A 23,213-nucleotide genomic window follows, 5' to 3' on the forward strand; every position below is an offset into this window, starting at 1 on the left:
AACTAAAGTGACTCTTGATGAAAGTAAAAGAGGAGAGTGAAAAAGTTGGCTTAAAGTTCAACATTCAGAAAATTAAGGTCATGGCATCTGGTCCCATCGCTTCATGGCAAATAGTTAGGGAAACAGTGGCTGACTTTATTTGGTGGTGGTGGGGGGGGGGGGCTCCAAAATCACTGCAGATGGTGATTACAGCCATGAAATTAAAAGATGCTTACTTCTTGCAAGGAAAGTTGTGACCAACCTAGACAGCATATTAAAGCAAAAACTTGACTTTGCCAACAAAGGTCCATCTAGTCAAGGCTATGGTTTTTCCAGTAGTCACATATGGATGTGGGAGTTGGACTATGAAGAAAGCTGAGTGCAGAAGAATTGATGCTTTTGAACTGTGTTGTTGGAGAAGACTCCTGATAGTCGCTTGGACTGCAAGGAGATCCAACCAGTCCATTCTAAAGGTGATCAGTCCTGGGTGTTCATTGGACAGACTGATGTTAAGCTGACGCTCCAATACTTTGGCCACCTGATGAGAAGAGTTGACTCATTAGAAAAGTCTCTGATGCTGGGAAAGATGGAGGGCAGGAGGAGAATGGGATGGCAGAGGATGAGATGGTTGGATGGCATCATCAAGTCAATGGGCATGAGTTTGGGTGAACTTGGGAGTTGGTGATGGACAGGTAGGCTTGACAAGCTGCAGTTCATGGGGTCACAAAAAGTCAGACATGACTGAGACTGAACTGAACTGAACTGTGTTTTTACAGTATGTGCTTTGTTTTCGGCACTAGATTGTGTGTTCCATGAGGGAAGTAGCCTTTATGACTATGGTTTTGTTTTATTTTTTACATTATTAAGATGTAATAATAATTTATATAAATAAAATATTAAAGAAAGTTAAGAAATCAGAGTCTCAAAGATCAAAAATCTTCCCTGGAAAACTTTACATCTATATTTTAAAATATTTCTGTATTAATTACAGTTTAAGGATAATACCAGGAGATAATTCTCACTGGATTTCTGTTTTCTGCACATTTCATGCCTTCTATAGGAAAAGAAATATAAGGTATATTAAATGTAGAGAACATATCATTCCCTAGATACATTTCAGAATAGTAAAAATTCCCCTCTTCTTGCTGAAGAATATTTGCTTGTGTTCTACAGTAATAATAAACTTACACAATCCATCTTCTGAGAGACAACAATTAAATTTCTGGATAATAATCATGAAGCCCTTCTAATTCTCATATGAGGAGATTCATTGATCTTTCTGATTAAGAACGAAGTCTCTTTCCTTTTCTGGCAGGGAAAATGGGTAGGTACACCAGCTGCCCTATGTAAGCACTACTGCTGCTGCTGCTGCTAAGTTGCTTCAGTTGTGTGCCACTCTGTGTGACCCTATGAATAGCAGCCCTCCAAGCTCCTCTGTCCACAGGATTCTCCAGGCAAGAATACTGGAGTGGTTTGCCATTTCCTTCTCCCATGTAAGCACTAGGTATTTCAATTTTGGGGTACAACTACTGTGATGTAAACCCACTGCATGTCAAATTAATACCAAATACTGTGTGCAATAAACAAAATTTTTGTATTCCTCTTCAAATTCTTGTTAACATATTAACCACAATGTGAATATTAGAAAGTGGAGCCTTTGGAGGTGATTAAATCAAAAAGGTGGACCCTTTTATTAGTGTTCTTATAAAAGAAGGCTTGTAGATCTTCCTTTCTGCTTCCATTGTGTGAAGACATAGCAAGGAGACAGCTGTCTATGAACCAGGAAGTGGGCTCTTACGAGACACCTAGTCTCCTAGTAGCACCTTGATCTTGGATTTCTTGGCCTCCACAAGTGTGAAACAAATTTTTATTGTTTATAGGCCACCCAGTCTATGATATTCTGTTATAAGAGCCTGAACAGACTAAGCCATTGCATCACCCAATGAGGATTGGGTGTCAAGGAATGGGGATTAAGATGTTTTGCCAGTGTGTCTGGTCTAATACATGGTTTGTTTCTCAGATCCAGCAATCTACTATTTCTGTCAGAATATACATAAAATTGTATAGACTAACTTAACTTACAAGTAAAACCAAGTATTAGACTTAACGTATACTCCATAAAATATTTTCTTCCAAACTTTCTGATTTAACCTGCAATGTGGCATACCTGGGCTTGATCCCTGGTTGGAAAGATCCCCTGGAGAAGGGAGGGGTTACCCACTCCAGTATTATGGTTTAGAGAATTCCATGGACAGAGGAACCTGGTGGGGCTATAGTCCATGGGATCACAAAGAGACACAACTGAGTTACTTTCACTTTCACTTTTCTGATTAAACATATATTATATAAAATATTCTACAAAAAAAAAAAAAAGGTATTTGTACTAAAACAGAATTTATAGCATTTGCAAGCTTCAGTGTCCAGAGTTTTTACTGGAGTTTAATTCAGCTCAGTTCGGTCATTCAGTCGTGTCTGACTCTTTGTAACTCCATGAAACACAGCACTTCAGGCTTCCCTGTCCATCGCCAACTCCCAGAGTCCACCCAAACCCATGTCCATTGAGTCGGTGATGCCATCCAACCATCTCATCCTTTGTCGTCCCCTCCTCCTCTTGCCCTCAATCTTTCCCAACATCAGAGTCTTTTTCAATGAGTCAGCTCTTTGCATGAGGTGGCCAAAGTATTGGAGTTTCAGCTTCAACATCACTTCTACCAATAAACACCCAGGACTGATCACCTTGAGGATGGACTGGCTGCAGTCCAAGGGACTCTCAAGAGTCTTCTCCAACAACACAGTCAAAAGCATCAATACTTCAGCACTCAGCTTTCTTCACAGTCCAACTCTCCCATCCATACATGACCAGTGGAAAAGTCATTCATTTAATGTCAAATGTTAAATGTCATTCATTTAATGTCAAATGTCAAATGTCATTCATTTAATGTCAAATGTCAAATGTCAAATGTCAAATGTCTTTCATTTACCGGAAAAACCATAGCCTTTAGTAGATGGATCTTTATTGGCAAAGTAATGTCTCTGCTTTTTAATATGCTGTTGTTTGGTCGTAACTTTCCTTGCAAGGAGTAAGCATCTTTTAATTTTATGGCTGCAATCACCATCTGCAGTAATTTTGGAGCCCAGAAAAATAAAGTCAGCCAATGTTTCCACTGTTTCCCCATATATTTGCCATGAAATGATGGGACTGGATGTCATTTTCTTAGTTTTCTGAATGGTTTCATTAAGTGGGAATAATTAATTGAATCATTGACCAAGAGATTAAACTCAATCTCCAGCCATCTCCCCTCCAAAAAGATCAAAGAGACCCTCTAATTACTTGACTGGTCCTTTTGAAATGGCTTGTATCCTGAGTCATCTCAGGTTATCATTAACTGTGTAAGGGCTACCATTAGTCACACATCATTAGTAGGATTGTCTGAAAGGTGTACCATGAGCAGAGATAGGCATATCATGTGGAAATGTCAAGAATTTAGAGGTAAGCTCCCAGGAGCTGGGGGAAAAGGCCAGCTTACTTTATATAAAATAAAGCTTTACTTTATATAAAGTCCAAGTCTTTGTGACTCCATAGACTATACAACCATGGAATTCTCCAGGCCAGAATACTGGAATAGATAGTCTTTCCCTTCTCCAGAGGATCTTCCCAACCCAGGGATTGAACCCATGTCTCCTGTATTGCAAGCAGATTCTTTACCAGCTGAGCTACCAGGGAAGCCCATACCTTATGTACTATGTATATTATTAATAAAATAAACATGGAAATAAATATATTTGATAGCTTATGTTTAATATGTGTTTCATTAAGTAGTGCCAAGATCTTCTTGAAAAGATGCAGCATGTCCTATAGGAATGTACTTACTTCCAAATCTATTATTATCTTCTATAAAGAGTCAGGTGTCATCCTATGTACCAAAATAATAATACCTATTTTAAAAGTATCATTTTGTGTCTATAAATCCAAGAAAATATCAACACTTGAAACATCCAGACAGAAACAGTATAGCTATTATCAGTTAAGATGGTGGGTTAGATAACTTCTAAAATAGTTTTTTACTCTTAAGAACATATTATTTTGTAATTTAGGAACATAGTAATGCTGTGTATTGCATTCACTCCAAAAATGTGTACAATACTGATTTCAAAATATGATCCTCTTTCAGTTCTTTCTACCTTAAATTAATGACAACCATATGTAGTCAGTAGCTTATATACCCAAAGAGAAAATTGAAAGCTAGTAGCTCAGTCACTCTTTAAGATCCCATGGGCTATAGCACACTAGGCTCCTCTGTCCATGGAATTGTCCAGGCAAGAATACTGGAGTGGGTTGCCATTTCCTTCTCCAGGTGATCTTCCCAATCCAGGGGTTGAACTCCAGTCTCTTCATTGCAGGCAGAATCTTTACTGTTAGAGCCATCAGGGAAGCACAAGCATCACTCTTTATTTCTCCCCTATGTATAGAATGTTTCACTGAACCCTTTTAATACATGATCAAAAAACAAAACCAATTTGTCCAAACTAACCTTATGCAAGGTACAGTCTTCTCTAGACAACAGAATTACTTCTATCTGAACTCCAAATGTGACGTGACAGTAAGGTTACAACGTGAGAAAATACATATTTTGAGCACTAAAGCCAATCGTAGAAAAATAATCGGTGTATACCACTATGAGTTTTATACCCCAGTGGGGTATAAAATACTTCTTTTAGTATAGGAATTTTATAGCTCCAATGTCTAATCCTTAAAACAGTAATCTAAATCATGGCATCTAATATATCCTAAGCCAAGTTGTGATTCTTTCTTTCTTTTTTTTGTCCTTGATCTGGTTACTGGGGAAGAAAGAGCAGTTTTATGAGAGAAGCAGAAATGACTGTGTGTGACTTCTTAGCAAAAGTCCTTAAAAAGTTAAATCTCTCTTTTTTCAATACTTTAAATTTTCAGATATTATCAAATTAATGTAATTATTTTCTTTCTCACCGTGGCCCATTTGGATTAGTGAATTCCACTGATAATGATTTTAGGCAACTGTGACCTCATAAATTTTATTAGGAAAAAATATCCTCCAGGTGTGTTTAAGCAATAGCCTTTTAATATTAGTTTTTTGAAAGGCATATATTATCAAAGTCCATCCTGAAATATAAAAAATGACCATGAAAATTGTCGTTCGAGTACTTTATCCATCCCAGAAGGCATATGCTTTGTCAAGTTAAAATGATGAGTGTATCCTCCTTCAGTCTCTTCAGTAAATGGCACTATTGAGGAAATGATTGCCCAGTTATGTCATAGTTACTGAGGCAGCGAAGTGAGCTTTATCATTCATATATAATTGAAAGAGTCAGTGAACTGTGTTAAAATTAAATCTACATTTTTTTATTTTCTTGAATAGACAAAACAAGAGCAGAAAATCACCTCAGCTAATTCCAATTTTTGGAAAAAAATCATTACTTCTTTACTGTTTCAAAAATTTTCAAGGTCAAATAAAATTTAGATAAAATTTTTAAAGTGATAAATCAAATTCATAATTTCTGGGAACACTTTTAAACACCAAATGGAATCTATATAATAATGTAGCAGATATGGCTTGCAATTTTCTTTTTCCTTTTTTTGAATTAATCAAACTTCACAGGATAAAAATTTCATTTTGAAACCTCTCATGTTAAGTGTGGTCATGTATCTAAATTTGGATAATAGGATAAAAACAGAAGTGCCATATTTCAGCTGCTTGGAATTTCTTCAATAGATAGCAAGAATGTTTTCCTACTTTAATTTGTTCTTTCCTGATTTGTTTGTTCTTTTTTTCTGCTTCCTTTATATAAATGTGACAACAAGTGCTGGATTCATTTCCCATACAGAAAATCAGTAGAGTTTAAGTACATCAACAAGGAAGATGAAAAAGCCTAGGTATCTAGGGACTCCAAAAAGGAAAATTGCCACACCAGTCCTGACATGCATAGCTTCAGACTTTACATGAAAGAGAAAAAAATACTTGTAAGAGCTCTTATTTATGACACTTTGATCTTGGAGCTCCCACAATATCTAATCCCAACAGGTACAGTGGCATATCAGTTCAGTTCAGTTCAGTCACTCAGTCATGTCTGACTCCTTGTGATCCCATGGACTGCAGCATGCACAGCTTCTCCGTCCTTCACCAACACTCAAAGCTTGCTCAATCTCATGTCCATCGAGTTGGTGATGCCATCCAACCATCTCATCCTATGTTGTCCACTTTTCCTCCAGTCTTCAATCTTTCCCAGCATCAGGGTTTTTTCTAATGAGTCAATTCTTCGCATCAAGTGGCCAAAGGGTTAGAGCTTCAGCGTCAGTCCTTTCAATGGATATTCAGGACTGATTTCCTTTAGGATTGACTGGCTTATTTATGAGTAAATGTTTGATAAATTACAGGCTTTATTTTTAGAGAGCTAACGGTGACCTATCCATGGTAATAAATATATTCAGTTCAATGTAATAGGCTATACATTATTGGTCACAGGTCTTTAACAAAAAAGTACAGAAATGGAAATAAACATTTAGAAATTTTAAGAACAATTAACATTGACATAATGTCTTTACGTATTCATCTGCAATAGATTAAAAAATGTAATAAGGATCCTTATTACAGATAATTTGAGACTGCTTATTCAACATATATTATGTATGGGTGTGTGATCATTATTTCCATTTATGAGTGAATATCTGATAAAGTAAAGGTTTTATTTGTAGAGAGAATTAAAATTGTTAAACAGATATGAAATCATTCTGTGTCAGTTCTCAGTATCTAATAGCCTTGAAAGATAATCAGGAACTCACTTTATTTACATGTATTTATTTATTTATTTACATATTTCTTTATACATTTATAATTATTGCTTCAAATATGTTCCAAAAACACAGACATGGAAGACTGCTAAGGATCAATGTGAATCTTGAGACTCTAAAAGAGATGCTAAGAATATCTCTAAGTGGAAAGCATGGTCTTAGGATCACCAAAGTTCAGGATATCAGCATATAGTGAGAGAACCAACTATGGAGAACAATCTACAGTTCTACAATTTCTTGAATTGGCCAAGAAAAAGATGATGCAAATGATGGTTCTGGAATAACCCAAATGTTTGGAGTTAAAGGTAAAACATTTTCCTAAAATAAGTTGAATGGCATTATTGAAGAATAAAGATGAAGATGGGGGAAGAGAAGAATGGGAAGTGGAAGGAAGAAAAAGAAGAGAGTTCAGTTCAGTTCAGTCACTCACTTGTGTCCAAATCTTTACTACACCAAGGACTGCAGCACTCCAGGCTTCCCTGTCCATCACCAACTCCCAGAGTTTACACAAACTCATGTCCATTGAGTTTGTGATGCAATCCAACCGTCTCATCTTCTGTTGTCCCCTTCTCCTCCAGCCTTTAATCTTTCCCAGCATCAGGGTGTTTTCTAATGAGTCAGTTCTTCGCATCAAGTGGCCAAAATCTTGGAGTTTCAGACTCAGAATCAGTCTTTCCAATGAATATTCAGAACTGATTTCCTTTAGGATGGACTGATTGCATCTCCTTGCCATCCAAGGGACTCTCAAAAGTCTTCTCCATCACCACAGTTCAAAAGCATCAATTCTTCAGTGCTCAGCTTTCTTTATGGTTCAACTCTCACATCCATACATGGCCACCAGAAAAACCAATGCGTTGACTAGACGGACCTTTGTTGGCAAAGTAATGTCTCTGTTTTTTAATAGGCTGTTTAGGTTGGTCATAACTTTTCTTCCAAGGAGTAAGTGTCTTTTAATTTCATGGCTGCAGTCATCATTTGCAGTGATTTTGGAGCCAAAAAAAAAAAAGTCTGTCACTGTTTCCATTGTTGCCCTATCTACTTGCCATGAAGTGATGGGACCAGATGCCATGATCTTTGTTATCTGAAGGTTGAGCTTTAAGCCAACTTTTTCACTCTCCCCTTTCAATTTGATCAAGAGGCTCTTTGGTTCTTCACTTTCTGCCATAAGGGAGGTGTCATCTGCATATCTGAGGCTATTGATATTTCTCCCAGCAATCTTGATTCCAGCTTGTGTTTCTTCCAGTCCAATGTTTTTCATGATGTACTCTGCATATAGTTAAATAAGCAGGGTGACAATATACAGCCTTGACATATTTCTTTCCCTATTTGGAACCAGTCTGTTGTTCCATGTCCAGTTCTAACTGTTGCTTCTTGACCTGCATACAGATTTCTCAAGAGGTAAGTCAGATGGTCTGGTATTCCCATCTCTTTCAGAATTTTCCACAGTTTATTGTGATCCACACAGTCAAAGGCTTTGGCATAGTCAATAAAGCAGAAGTAGATGCTTTTTTCTGGAACTCTCTTACTTTTTTGATAATCCAATGGTTGTAGGAAATTCGATCTTTAGTTCCTCTGCCTTTTCAAAATCCAGGTTGAACATCTGGAAGTTCATGGTTCTTATACTGTTGAAGCCTGGCTTGGAAAATTTTGAGCATTACTTTGGTAGCATGTGAGATGAGTGTAATTGTGTGGTAGATTGAGCATTATTTGGTGTTGCCTTAAAAAGAGAGGGAAATTTGCTGTTTCAGAACTTTACTGTCCCTGGGATGTCACATATGAAGAGGTTTCAGTGGGGATATAGTAAATTTATTAATATTTTGTGTGACACTTTAGCAAAAAGGTGAATAAAACTTGATGATGATCACTGTTTTTCTACAGAAAATATTTTCCACCAAATAGCCTTTACAATAGAAAAAATAAAAGCAAGTGTTGCATGCTCCAAAAGCAACAGAATTTTCTTCTTCCTTGTCTTCTTGATTTTTCAAGCAATGTGCAATTCATTTCAATTTTGTTGCTTTATTTATTGCTCAGTTTTGCTTCTTTCTTATTTGCTATTGAGGGTTGCTTTATAAAGTCTATCAAGTATACAACTTAATGAGGTCTGCAGCCTCTCTTTTTACTGCTGATCAGGAAAAACACAGGAAAAAATAGAGAGAGAGAAAGAAACAGCTTTATTATTACCTACGGCCACTTGAAGATGAAATATGGCTCTGTTATTAGAGGGAACTAGATTTCTTTTCCAATAATATATGGAGAGAATGTAATTCTTGGGGGTAAATAATATTTAACTAAGAAAAAAGTGTAAACATAATTAAATTTTGAATTCTCGAACAAAACAGTGATGCTTCTTCTATAAACAAAATAGACATTTAAACAGCAATGATGTGTAGCTGAGATATTTTTAGGATCAACATTAAATCAAATTTAATTAAAAATTAAACAATATGTTTATTGTGCTGACTGGATTAATCTAATACAGTTAAAGACTATTCTTTATTATGCTCTCTGTTCCAGGTACTATATTAAATTATATGAATGTAGAACCAATATATTAATGAGTAATAACCCCATTTCACAGATAGGGGTGCTTGAATCTATTTTACATGGCTTTCAAACAAGTAAGCATATGCTAGAAAAAAAAAAAAAAAGAAAGGGAATAGAACAAATTATTGTTTAAAGCAACAACAACAAAAACAAATTTGAAGGATCCAGAAATGAAAATGTAGGGGAGTGAGATTTCTTTCAGCTCTTAGGGTCCCTGGCTAGATCTGAAACTTAAACTGACAAAGACATTAACAGGGGAAAAACATACAAATTGATTTAAGTTTTATGTGACACAGGAGCTCTTAGAAAGAAATTAAGACCCAAAGAAACAGACATACATACTTTTAGGCTAGGTTTGATGATGAGCAGACAGTTGTGGAAGAATAAGGTAAGGTAAGGAGTGTAAGGTAATTGTAGTAAACTGGGGGAAACTTAAGAAGGCCTGTGTGTTAAGACTGTTCTGGGCCTTCATTTGTCTTCTGAGATAAGGATGCTCCTTTCTCCTGGGTATGGGAAAAGCACCTCTCACTTGAAGTTTTCCTAACTTGTTTCAAGAAAGATGGATGAGGGGCTGAAAGAGAGTAACTTTCCTCTTTCAGCTCTTTTCTCAAACTTCTTCAGCTTAAAATATTAAATATGCCAAGGTTCCATCTCTTAGGAAAATGTAGCTTGAACCCCTTCAAAAACTAACTTTTTTTCCTAGTGTTAGGTAAATATTGAATACTGGGAGATGTAACAGGGAGGTTTTTTTTTTTAAAAAAAACTGAAATGCATCTCTAATGTTGGTAGGCATTGAAGCTTCAGTTTTCTCCCAGGCTACTGCTACTGCTGCTAAGTCACTTTAGTCGTGTCTGACTCTGTGTGACCCCATAGATGGCAGCCCACCAGGCTCCACTGTCCCTGGGATTCTCCAGGCAAGAACACTGGAGTGGGTTGCCATTTTCTTCTCCAATGCATGAAAGTGAAAAGTGAAAGGGAAGTCGCTCAGTTGTGTCCGACTCTTCGTGACCCCATGGACTGCAGCCTTCCAGGCTCCTCCATCCATGGGAATTTCCAGGCTACTACTATACCTTAAAAAAAAAAAAAAAAAAAAAAAAGTTCAGGGATCTGAAAGGATTACCAGAGTTCCAAGTAAACATTATACCACTCACTGGCTTCCCTGATGGCTTAGACAGTAATGAATCTCCCTGCAATGCAGGATACCCAGGTTTGACCCTTGGATCAGGAAGATCCCCTGGAGAAAGGCATGTCAATCCACTCTAGTAGTCTTGCCTGGAGAATTCTATGTACAGAGGAGACTGGCGGGCTACAGCCCATAAGGTCGAAAGGAGTCAAACATGACTGAGTGATTATCACACACATTTTAACAAACTGAAAACATTAAAATACCTTCTTCAATACCAGTAACTCAGTTGTAACAGGGATATCAAGCTTGTTACTCCTTTTAAAGATGATCATAAGAAACAACAAGATGACAAAATTGGAAATAAGAAAATAACTTGGAAAATCTACAGTATTTAAAAGAAAAAGATACTTTGGAAAATACTGCTATATTCAGCCAGTAAATATAGCTATTTCCATAAGAATGCTATTTGAGTTTAAAATATAAGATTATGTTTAATGCCTTGATAATTTTGAACAATCAACTTGATATTGTCTTTTCTTTTATCTCTATTGTATTAAAAAAGATTTTAATAGAGGAAATCTTATTGAGGATTAATACTGGAAGGAAGACGGCAAAGGAATGAGTTTAATTTGTCTGTTAATTAGAAGCAATTAATAAGTGAATGCTGAAAATGGGCTTTCACTGGTCAAATTCAAGGTGTTTAAATTTTGTGGATATTGAAGGAGGCCAGGACATGACCTCCCATTGTCCTTTGAGCTGATAACCAGAGGCTCCTCCCCTTTTCCTCGGTTTCTGTGGTGTATACTTTGCCTACCTTTCCCACAGTGGGAGGTGTTCCAAGGACATAGTCTTAGGAGAGTAAGATGTTGAGACCATCTGGACTAACTACTTGACCAAACCCTGTTAAGGTCTCTACATAAACGTTTAAAATTTGGTGGGTGGGTATAGAGATCTACCAGGCTTCCCCAGTGACAGTCGTAAAGAGTCTGCCTGCAGTGCAGGAGTCACAGGATTCAGTCCCTTGGTCAGGAAGATCTGCTGGAGAGCATGGCACCCCACTCCAGTATTCCTGCTTGGAGAACCCCATGGACAGAGTAGCTTGGTGTGGTACAGTCCATAAGGTTGCAAAGAATCAGACATGATTGAAGCAACATAGTACATACACATATTGTGTTTACCCAAGATAAGCCTCATAAGTAAATTCTCTTGCTTATTAAAATTGAAATTTACCAATTTGGAGCACTCTTTCTCTGTCTTTGGTATCCCTTCCCTATGTGTAATTTGCAAAATCATATTGGAAAAGCTAAAATATTTCAGAAACAAAGTGTACGCTTGCAAAAGAAACAGTGAAGAATCTATTAAGACCTGCAGACTATATCTAAAAGGTAGTAAATGAGGTTTAATTTTTACAATCCTGTGTTCATTCGTTGTTACAAAAATAGTTCTGGTGGTCCAATACTAACTATAAATGTATTGTATTTCTGGCTCCAGCAGCTTGTCTTTCATCTGTTCCAGTTTTCACTCAAGGAATTGGTCACACTTATTAAAAGACAGGTCAGATCGCTGGACTTCGTTGCCTCTACTGTTAAAAAAAACAAGACAACAGGCCCCAAATGGAGTTGCTTATGCTAAGCCCCACATCCTCAAACCAAGGTCTAATTGCAGATAAGTTTAATTGTAATACATTCCTGACTCTCCTAGGAATGCACTGTTAAACCAGTCAATCAGGAATCACTTGATCAGCACTAGTTAGGTAATCTGTCTGACAGACCCATATTATCCCCTAAAGGAAAGTTGCACTGCAATAAACAACCCACTTTCTTGCCTAGTATAACTTTCCTGTTTCCACTCCCTTCTGCCTATAATAGTCTTTCATCTTGAACAGCTCCTGGGGACTCCTTTATATTTGCTAAGTTGGAAACTTCCTTATTCAATAGATTTTTACTCAAATAAATCCTTAACACTTTTAATATGGTTCAGTATATATTTTAACACTATGTAAAATGTTGGGTGAACTTTGTGTCTGTGTAGATGATATTTCCTTAAGAAACATGTAGTGTATGGAAAAATTCACTTTGAAACTTATTAAAAAAAAAGAAAACAGCAAGTGTACAAAATTATGGCTATCAATACTTATCTAACTCAAATTTTTATTTGGCTATCTATCATTATCTAGCCCCTTTCCCCACAGGAAAACCTCTATTAGTCATCATCAAATTAGTAAAGGATAGTTCCCAGGATTCCAATTTAAATAATTTACTTGCTTTTTGATTTTTATATTTTTATTTTTTTTTATTTTACTTAATTTTACTTTACAATACTGTATTGATTTTGCCATACATTGACATGAATCCGCCATGGGTATACATGAGTTCCCAATCCTGATTTTTATAATTTTTACTATAAAATTATGAAAACCTAGTTAAGTATATAAAAGTGCTGAAATGTATAAGGGAACTGACCTTTTCATATTTTACTGTTTTTACTCCTACCCCTTACAATTCAAGTATAATTAGAGAAAGCAAAATATGCTCCCCAAACATGAGATGCCTCTTTTCTAGTTAGCTCGCTTCCAGCTTTCCCTCTTCCTACAAATCCCAATCAAAGGATGCCTCAACCCTTGTTTTCACTATAAAGATTTCCCACTTCCCTGCTTATATTTGAGTTCTTCAAAACGCAAGTGATGGAACACCATTGTTTCAGCACTTTCTCACTCTTGTGTGGATAATCATCATTTACGACAGGTACAATAAGAATCTGTTCTCTGTTTTATCAGGATATGATAAGAAAGATTGATATGCAACCAATGACTTGCCTGAAAGGTCATCAAAGTTGAGTCCCCCTAAAACGGAGTATCCCTGCCAAGTTTGTGATTAACCTCTCTATTCAAAGTTTCATTCTCTTTCTTGTTCCCTCTAATCACAATCTTATGCCAACTGGACATTAATTAATCAGTCAGGTAATTAAGATTGATATTATCTATAATATCATTATATTATTTATAATATCAAGGACTTCCCTGATGGTCAGACAATAAAGCATCTGCCTACAATGCGGGAGACCTGGGTTCATTCCCTGAGTTGGGAAGATCTCCTGGAGAAAGGAATGGCAATCCACTCCAGTATTCTTCCCTGGAAAATCCCATGGACAGAGGAGCCTGGTAGGCTACAGTCCATGGGGTTGCAAAGAGTTGGACATGACTGAGTGACTTCACTTTTACTTTCATAATATCATTGGGCTTCCCCATTGTCTCAGTGGTAAATAAACGGCCTGCAATGCAGGAGTCATGGGAAATGCAGCTTCAATCTCTGGGTGGGGAAGATCAACTTCAGGAGAGCATGACAACCCACTTCAGTACTCTTGCCTGGAGAATCCCATGGACAGAGGATACTGTCAGGCTACAGTCCATAGAGTGTCAAAGAGTCTTGTAGGACTGAAGAGACTTAGCATGGATGCAGACATGAATAGCATCATTACTGTATTAAAAATTCTGGTGTTGACAGCACCATTAATATACAAGCTCAGTTTTTTTTCTTTAGAATAAGATGAGATAACTGATCCCTGGGTCATGGACCACAAGACCAGAGACTCATAAAATGCAGGCATCTTGACTTTCAAAACTATGATTAAGAAATGTCACAAGACAATGTTTAAATGGTTAATCCTAGCTTTTTTATTCTTTCTCTTTAAAAAATCAGTAATTCAAGGACCACGTTGGAGTGGACCTGAGACTTGTGCTCCCTACTCCTTTGCTAGGTGCCAAGCAATAAATCCTTACTTCACTGCTAACACCTGAACTCAAGAGTTTTGGCTTTCTGGACCTCAGGCACACAAGCCCATTGCTTGAGTTCATCATATTTGAATAAAATACTGACTTAGTCAGATATGATCAGATATCTTTAAGAAACTAAGACTGAATTTATGGAACCAGTGCTTACAAAGTTATCTTGTAAAAACTGGTTTGGTACCTGTGTTACAGGATTCCCTCTCTTACATGTGATTAAATAAGTAGGTCTAGGAACATGAAGATATTTTGGCAGTCTTGAAAAGAGAGAATTCAACCAAATTAATAGCTACTTAAATTCTTGGTTTGACTCACAAGAATTTTAAAAATCCTGTCTGAGAATCTCCAATCTGAGATTCTAGCAAAGTAAATTTTAAAAGACCATGGTAAATTATTCATATTTACTATACCTATGAAAGTAGCAGGGCATACCTAAGGATATCAGCCTTATTTTATAATCAATAATAACCTTCATTTAAAATTACTTTTTCTCAAAAGGAAGATGGGAGAGAATAGAGAAAACTTTAATGTTTCAATGGAAAACAGTCCTCCCAGGTTGTCAGACTCTTTCAGCTCACTGTCTTAAGCTATTTTGCACCACTATATAAATTTCAGAAAACTAATGGATTTGCAAAGGTTTAATTTCACCCTATGGATTTAATTTCACCTCTTTGAAAACTTGAGTGGATCTTTTTAACTTGCTCAGACGTTTAGATCCTCATTTCCTTCAATATCTGGCTAAAACTATCCATGTTATTGTTTGTAGTTTTCTTCTTCCCACTTGATTCACTGTAACTAAAAACTAAAACTTGTTTTTATATCCCTATCAGAATATATCATATCCTGTGAGCTAAACCCTGAAAACCTGATAAAACTCTTGTAAGACTTACCATTTAGAGCAGATCATGCCTTGTCCAAATTTACCCCTGGATAAGTCTCTGTGGGGTGACTAAGGAAGTCTAGCAAAATATTTGCATCCTTTACATGTGACCTTGTTCAAGAGATATCAATGACTGTGCAACCTCACTAAAGGCATTGACATTCTATCTCTTAAGAGCATCAAGAAACTCTGAACAACTGTGTTAAACAGCCAGCTGATTCTGGCCTCCAGAGACAGTCAGAAACAACTAATGTATGTTTGTTTCTTGAAACTTATCTGTCATCTCCGTGGTCAGCAATCATATTTGAAATGCCAATTAAGATATTCACAAAATGTTTACAATTGTTCTGACTCTTCCAGTTGAAGACTTTCCTACAGCAACCTCTTAGAATCCACTGGTTTGGTGATGCATAGGATTCAGTTGCTGAATGTTTGATACAAATTTAACTACACACACAAATGCAGATATTCTTTTTATGCATTCCTCTTTTAATATGCCTGATATACAGGACTTTAAAACAACTGACCTATGATGTTATCACTGAACAGAGAAGACTGATGAGGTAGCAAATAGTCAGACACAACTGAGTGACTGAGCATGCAATATAGAAAGTGAGGAAGCTCAGAAATAAAGAAGTTAAGCAATTTGCCCTGGAAAAAGGTAGAGCCCAGATACAAGACAGTGTGATCTAAATTCAAATTCAAATTTTAACATGTAAGAATACTTTGTGAATGTTTAAGAACCTGATTTCCTTTTATTGGCATTCATGAATGGTTAAAGGACCAATTGAGGAGTGATCAATCCATTGGGAATCAGTAATATGTATTTTCAAATTTGCTACTACTTCATAATAGTAGTAGTGAGGAGCTGAACCCTGCCCAGATAAAAGATAGACACCACATATTTCTCATTCTCCAGGTTAAGGAAAGCTTCCTGACTACATATACACAGACTACACTTGACTTGACTACACACTTGACAGGTGATGTCAAACAACCCTTAGATTTCTTTGCTAGAATTTGTCTTGGCTAAAACAAACAAGTTACATACTCAGAGACAGACAAGGCAAGATGATTGGCCAGAGCAAACCGAGAAGAAATGCCTTGTATAGGTGAATCAAATTACCATAAGGGCTGACTCTCTTGGATCCCACCCCCATGTCTACCCACACATATCCTTTCCCTTCAAATAACTACTTTACTTGTTTCACTACTTCCTGTCTCTTTGTGGAACATCATTTCTACAAAGCTGATGATCCAGAACCTTGTCACTGGCCCCTGGTACAGTGACTAAGATTCAGCACTCTCATTTCCACGACTTGACTTCAATCCCTGGTCAGGGAACTGAAACTCTGCTTCAAGTCACTACAGGCCAAGGCTCCCTGAGATCAAGACGTCTGTTGTATTTGGCTTCAATTTGTTGCTACCTCAACCCACTCCAATATTCTTACATGGAGAATCCCAGGGATGAGCGAGCCTGGTGGGCTGCCGTCTATGGGCTCACACAGAGTTGGACATGACTGAAGCGACTTAGCAGCAGCAACAGCATCAACTTCTTTTACATCTGGCTCTTAAATCTACCCCAACATTTATTCAGGGTACAGGAATTATTTGCTCGTAAGTGTGCTCTTTTCACTGTTATGAATATGGAGAACAAATTTTTTGTTTAAAATTATGTCCCCAACATCAACTTAGATTCCTAGAGTTATAAAATGGTATCATTGAATATTTGACAAATGAATATGTTGCATTATGAGTATATTGCCTTTAATTTATCTTTATGCTATAAATTATAGATTAAAAATATTTTATTATGGATTTGTAATGTGTATATTCTTACACACTGTGAAGCCAATTGAAGAACTGAGATTTTTCAGCAAGTTTCTGAATTGTAATGATAGGTGTTCAGTTCAAAATAATAGCATAGTATATGAATAATCTTTTATGACCATAGAGGTAATTTATTCTAGTTGAAATGCATATCAAAGAATGTGATGTTTTTATTAAAGAAATATTTTTATATATGTGCTAAACCACTTTATAAGCAATACATACATAGAAAATTAGAGAGTAACTATTAAAACATAAGCATTTTGTTTATTGGTGCATCTACTTTCCTGTATCTACTCTTTCTGATAGTAAATAAATGTTGATTTCCTAGGATTTAGAAAACTCAGTGTACCATATTTGAATGTAAAAATAAGACACCTCTTTGACTTTGAAATCACCTTAGCTTTCCTTTTACTATATTCATTGATATTACTTTGCTAGTTCAGTTCCCATAGTCAAGCTTTTAGTTTCCATGGTTACTTTTGCAAATGTAATTTGGTGAGAGAATCAGAGTAAAAATCAATCAAGGCAGTACTTGGGCATGCAATTCAGCTATTCTCCCTAATGTGTACACTTCATGATCTGTTTCCTAGTCTTTTAGGAATTCTCTTAATTCTTTGACTGATATCAAACTAGCTTCAATCTAATCTCTCTTTTCAATGATTTAAATTAAAAAAAAATTATCTGTAAGTAGCTTTAGAACTAGTTAATATGTAAATGCTATTTGTGTTAGTTAATTATTGCATGTCATTTATGTTTGGTAACAGAAGTGATGGAAAAGGAGATTTTGGACATTTAGAAAAATATAGGCATTCAAATACCTATTATTTTTTAAAGAATATCAACAGATTTGTGCATGAGATATAATTTTGAATTTCTAAATAGCCACATTTTATTTTTCTGAATTATTACTAAGCAAAATAGAAGTATTTGAATTTAGCTTAAATTATCTAACAGAAGTGACTTGTCCAAAGGTGGGGAAAAAATGAAATAGAATACTAATGCACTTATATTAGGTCATGATATCAAGATATAATAACTAAATCATTATCAAAATACAATAAAAACACTTCAAATTTTTTACTGAAAATAATCTAATATCCATAAGTTAGTTTAATTTTTGAGTCAATATGAAGCATTTTCTCAAACAGTTATATTTAACAGCATATTTAAAAAATGGATAGTCAGATTTATATCATAAAATTATATTTTTAGTTCTATAATGGATAGAGTATAACTCTGAAGGAACTGCTAATTTTAATATGGAGACATTGATGAATTAATAATAGATACGGAATACTGGAGATAAAAGGAAAAATAAACAAATGGGATCTAATTAAAATTAAAAGCTTCTGCACAACAAAGGAAAATATAAGTAAGGTGAAAAGACAGCCCTCTGAATGGGAGAAAATAATAGCAAATGAAACAACTGACAAACAACTAATCTCAAAAATATATAAGCAACTTATGCAACTCAATTCCAGAAAAATAAATGACCCAATTAAAAAATGGGCCAAAGAACTAAATAGACATTTCTCCAAAGGAGACATATGGATGGCTAACAAACGCATGAAAAGATGCTCAACATCACTCATTATCAGAGAAATGCAAATCAAAACCACAATGAGGTACCATTTCACAGCAGTCAGAATGGCAGCAATCCAAAAGTCTACAAGCAATAAATGCTGGAGAGGGTGTGGAGAAAAGGGACCCTCTTACACTGTTGGTGGGAATGCAAACTAGTATAGCCACTATGGAGAACAGTGTGGAGATTCCTTTAAAAATTGCAAATAGAACTGCCTTATGACCCAGCAATCCCACTGCTGGGCATACACACCAAGGAAACCAGAGTTGAAAGAGACACGTGTACCCCGATGTTCATCACAGCACTGTTTATAATAGCCAGGACATGGAAACAATCTAGATGTCCATCAGCAGATGAATGGATAAGAAAGCTGTGGTACATATACACAATGGAGTATTACTCAGCCATTAAAATAATACATTTGAATCTGTTCTAGTGAGGTGGATGAAACTAGAGTCTATTATACAGAGTGAAGTAAGCCAGAAAGAAAAAACACCAATACAGTATACTAACACATATATATGGAATTTAGAAAGATGGCAATGATGACCCTGTATGCAAGACAGCAAAAGAGACACAGATGTATAGAATGGACTTTTAGACTCTGTGGGAGAGGGAGAGGGTGGGAGGAGTTGGGAGAATGGCATTGAAACATGTATACTATCAGGTAAGAAATGAATCGCCAGTCTATGTTTGATACAGAATACAGGATGCTTGGGGCTGGTGCACGGGGATGATCCAGAGAGATGATATGGGGTGGAAGGTGGGACTGGGGTTCAGGATTGGGAACTCATGTACACCTGTGGCTGATTCATGTCAATGTATGCCAAAACCAATACAGTATTGCAAAGCAAAATAAATTAAAAATAAAAATTAAAAAATAATAATAATAGAAATGGAAATACTTTATAAATATTAAATTTTTCTTGTTTTTTAAGTTGAAGAAAGATTATTAGCAGCTATTATTTACAAACAAAAAATCAACTTAATACTAATTCTATAAACAAATCACATTTTCCTTAAGTTTCTAAATTGAACTTTCAGAGTCTTAGCATTTTTGTTATAAATCTATGAAAATATTAATAATTTTTAAAGGCTCCTTGATTAATATGTGTGCATATAAATGTAATTACATTAAATTTCCTTTAACAGTCTCATCTGTAGCTTATTTAAACTTCCTCTCACATTTTACTCTAAACTAATAAATAGAATATACTTGTATTTTAATTTTGTGAAGAATTTATCCTGATAGGAAACTTTTCAAAACATTAGTCAGCACTAACAAATATAGCATTAAAATTATAAATTCAATTTTTTTAATATTCAAATATTGTTTATAAAATTTATTTCACATAAATCTTTTGAAATCTAAAATTAATGTTGTTTACTACATTAAAATGTCAATTAAAATTGAGCTTCTGACACATCAATATCAATTAATATTGATAATTAAGCAAAGAGGCCATTAGACTGAGGGGGAACCAGTGCATGGGTATCCTATGAAAGCAAACACAAATCTAAGCCTCTAAATGCCTCAAAGTTATGAAATTAAATGGCTAAAAACAACGAATCACAACCAACTAACTTTAAGCTGTATCCAGTCAAATACTCTTTTTGCTTCTGCACCTCCTCTGTTTACATCTCTCTTCTAGCTCGTATAAACTGAGTACCCCTAACCGTTTCCAGTTCCAGGCTGTTTGATTAGAATTAATTTTCTCTTGAATAATCACTTAAATTTTTTAATGTGCTTTTGTTTATCTTTTAACTACACAAACTTTTTCTTTTTAATTGGATCATAATCACTTTAAGATGTTGTGTTAGTGTCTGCTGAACAATGAAGTGAATTTGCCATATGTATAAATATGTCCCTTTCTTCTTGAGCCTCCCTCCCTCCCAAATCACCATCTTACTCCTCTAGGTCATCACAGAACATCAAGCTGATCTCCCTGTACTATACAACATGTTCTTGCTAGCTATCTATTTCACACATGGTACTGTATATATGTCAATAATACTTTTTTCAGTTTATCCCAGCCTCTCCTTCCTGCCCTGTGTCCAGAAGATCATTCTCTACTTCTGTGTCTCCATTCCTTCTGTGCAGATAGGTTTATTAATGCCATTTTCTAGGTTCCATATCTATGTGTTAATATAAAATATTTGTTTTTCTCATTCTGATTTACTTTACTCTGTATAACAGACTCTAGGTTTATCTACATCACTACAATGGACTCCAGAGAAAGCAATGGCACCCCACTCCAGTACTCCTGCCTGGAAAATCCCATGGAAGGAGGAGCCTCGTAGGCTGCAGTCCATGGGGTCGCTGACAGTCAGACATGACTGAGCGACTTCACATTCACTTTTCACTTTCATGCATTGGAGTAGAAAATGGCAACCCACTCCAGTGTTCTTGTCTGAGAATCCCAGGGATGGGGGAACCTGGTGGGCTGCCATCTATGGGGTCGCACAGAGTTGGACACAACTGAAGTGACTTAGCAGCAGCAGCAGCAGCAACAATGGACTCAATTTCATTCCTTTTCATGGCTGAATAATACTCCATGGATATATGTACCATATTTTCTTTATCCATTCATCTGTTGATTAACAGCTATATTTCTTCCATGTCCTGGCTCTCAAATGTTCTACAATGAACATTGGAGCACATGTGTCTTTTTAAGTTATGGTTTTCTCTGCGTATATGACAAGTAGTGGGATTGCTGGGTCATGTGCTGCTGCTGCTGCTATGTCACTTCAGTCCTGTCCTACTCTGTGTGACCCCATAGATGGCAGCCCACCAGGTTCCCCCGTCCCTGGGATTCTCCAGGCAAGAACACTGGAGTGGGTTGCCATTTCCTTTTCCAATGCATGAAAAGTGAAAAGGGAAAGGGAAGTTGCTCAGTCGTGTCTGACTCTTCATGACCCCATGGACTGCAGCCCACCAGCCTCCTCCTTCTATGGGATTTTCCAGGCAAGAGTACTGGAGTGGGGTACCATCACCTTCTCCGAGGTCATATGGTAATTCTATGTTTATCATTTTAAGGAACTTCCATACTGCTCTTCACAATGGCTATATCAATTTACATTCTCAGAAACAGTGTAAGAGGGTTCCCTTTTCTCAACACCTTCTCCATTATTTATCATTTGTAGATTTTTTGATGATGGCCATTCTGACTGGTATGAGGTAATACCTCATTATAGTTTTGATTGATATTTCTATAATAATAAGTGATGATGAACATCTTTTCATGAGCATCTTGGCCATCTTTAGATCTTCTTTGGACAAATCTTTATTTAGATCTTCTGCCCATTTTCTGTTTGAGTTGTTTCTTTAAATATATTAAGCTACATGAACTCTTTGTATACTATGAAGATTAACCCTCTGTTCATTGTTTCATTTGTAAATATTTTATCCCATTCTGAGGGTTGTCCTTTTGTTTTACTTATGACTTCCTTTGCTGTACAAAAGCTGCTGCTGCTGCTGCTGCTGCTGCTAAGTCGCTTCAGTAGTGTCCGACTTTGTGCGACACCATAGATGGCAGCCCACCAGGCTCCCCCGTCCCTAGGATTCTCCAGGCAAGAACACTGGAGTGGGTTGCCATTTCCTTCTCCAGTGCATGAAAGTGAAAAATGAAGTGAAGTCGATCAGTCGTGTCCAACTCTCAGCGACCCCATGGACTGCAGCCTTCCAGACTCCTCAGTCCATGGGATTTTCCAGGCAAGAGTACTGGAGTGGGGTGCCATTGCATTCTCCAGTACAAAAGCTACTATGTTTAATTAAGTTTCATTTTTTTATTCTTGTTTTTAATTTCATTGCCTGAGGAAGTGGGTTAAAAAAAATCTTGCTGTGATTTTTGTCACAGAGAGGTTTTCCTGCTTTGTCTAATAAGAGTTTTATAGTGTCTTACATTTAAGTCTTTAATTCATTTTGAGTTTATTTTTGTGTATGGTGTTAGGCAGTATGCTAATCTCATTCTTTTACATGTAGCTGTCCAGATTTCTTAGGACCACTTATTAAAGAAGATGTATATATTTTTTCCATTATATATTCTTATCTCGTTTCTCATAGATTAAGTGAACATAGGTGTGTGGGTTTATCTCTGAGATTTCTATCCTGTACCGTTGGTCCTTATTTCTGCTTTTCAGCTAAGACCGTCTGTTTTATTTAATGTCGTGCTGTAGTATAGTTTGAGTTTAGGAGCCTGATTCCTCCAGCTCATTTTTGTTTCTCAAGAATATTTTGGCTCTTCAGGGTCTTTTGTATTTCCCAACAAACTGTAAACATGTAAACTTTTTGCCCTAATTTTGTGAAGAATGCTATTGATAATGTGACAGGAATTGCATTGAATCTGAGATTGCTTTCAGTTCAGTCACTCAGTCGTGTCCGACTCTTTGTGACCCCATGAATCGCAGCACACCAGTCCTCTCTGTCCATCAACAACTCCTGGAGTTCACTCAGACTCACGTCCATCGAGTCAGCAATGACATCCAGCCATCTCATCCTCTATCGTCCCCTTCTCCTCCTGCCCCCAATCCCTCCCAGCATCAGAGTCTTTTCCAATGAGTCAACTCTTCGCATGAGGTGTCCAAAATACTGGAGTTTCAGCTTTAGCATTATTCCTTCCAAAGAAATCCCAGGGCTGGAAATTACTTTAAGTAGTATAT

Source organism: Capricornis sumatraensis, chromosome 12 (assembly GCF_032405125.1).
Source record: "Capricornis sumatraensis isolate serow.1 chromosome 12, serow.2, whole genome shotgun sequence".
Taxonomy (NCBI): domain Eukaryota; kingdom Metazoa; phylum Chordata; class Mammalia; order Artiodactyla; family Bovidae; genus Capricornis; species Capricornis sumatraensis.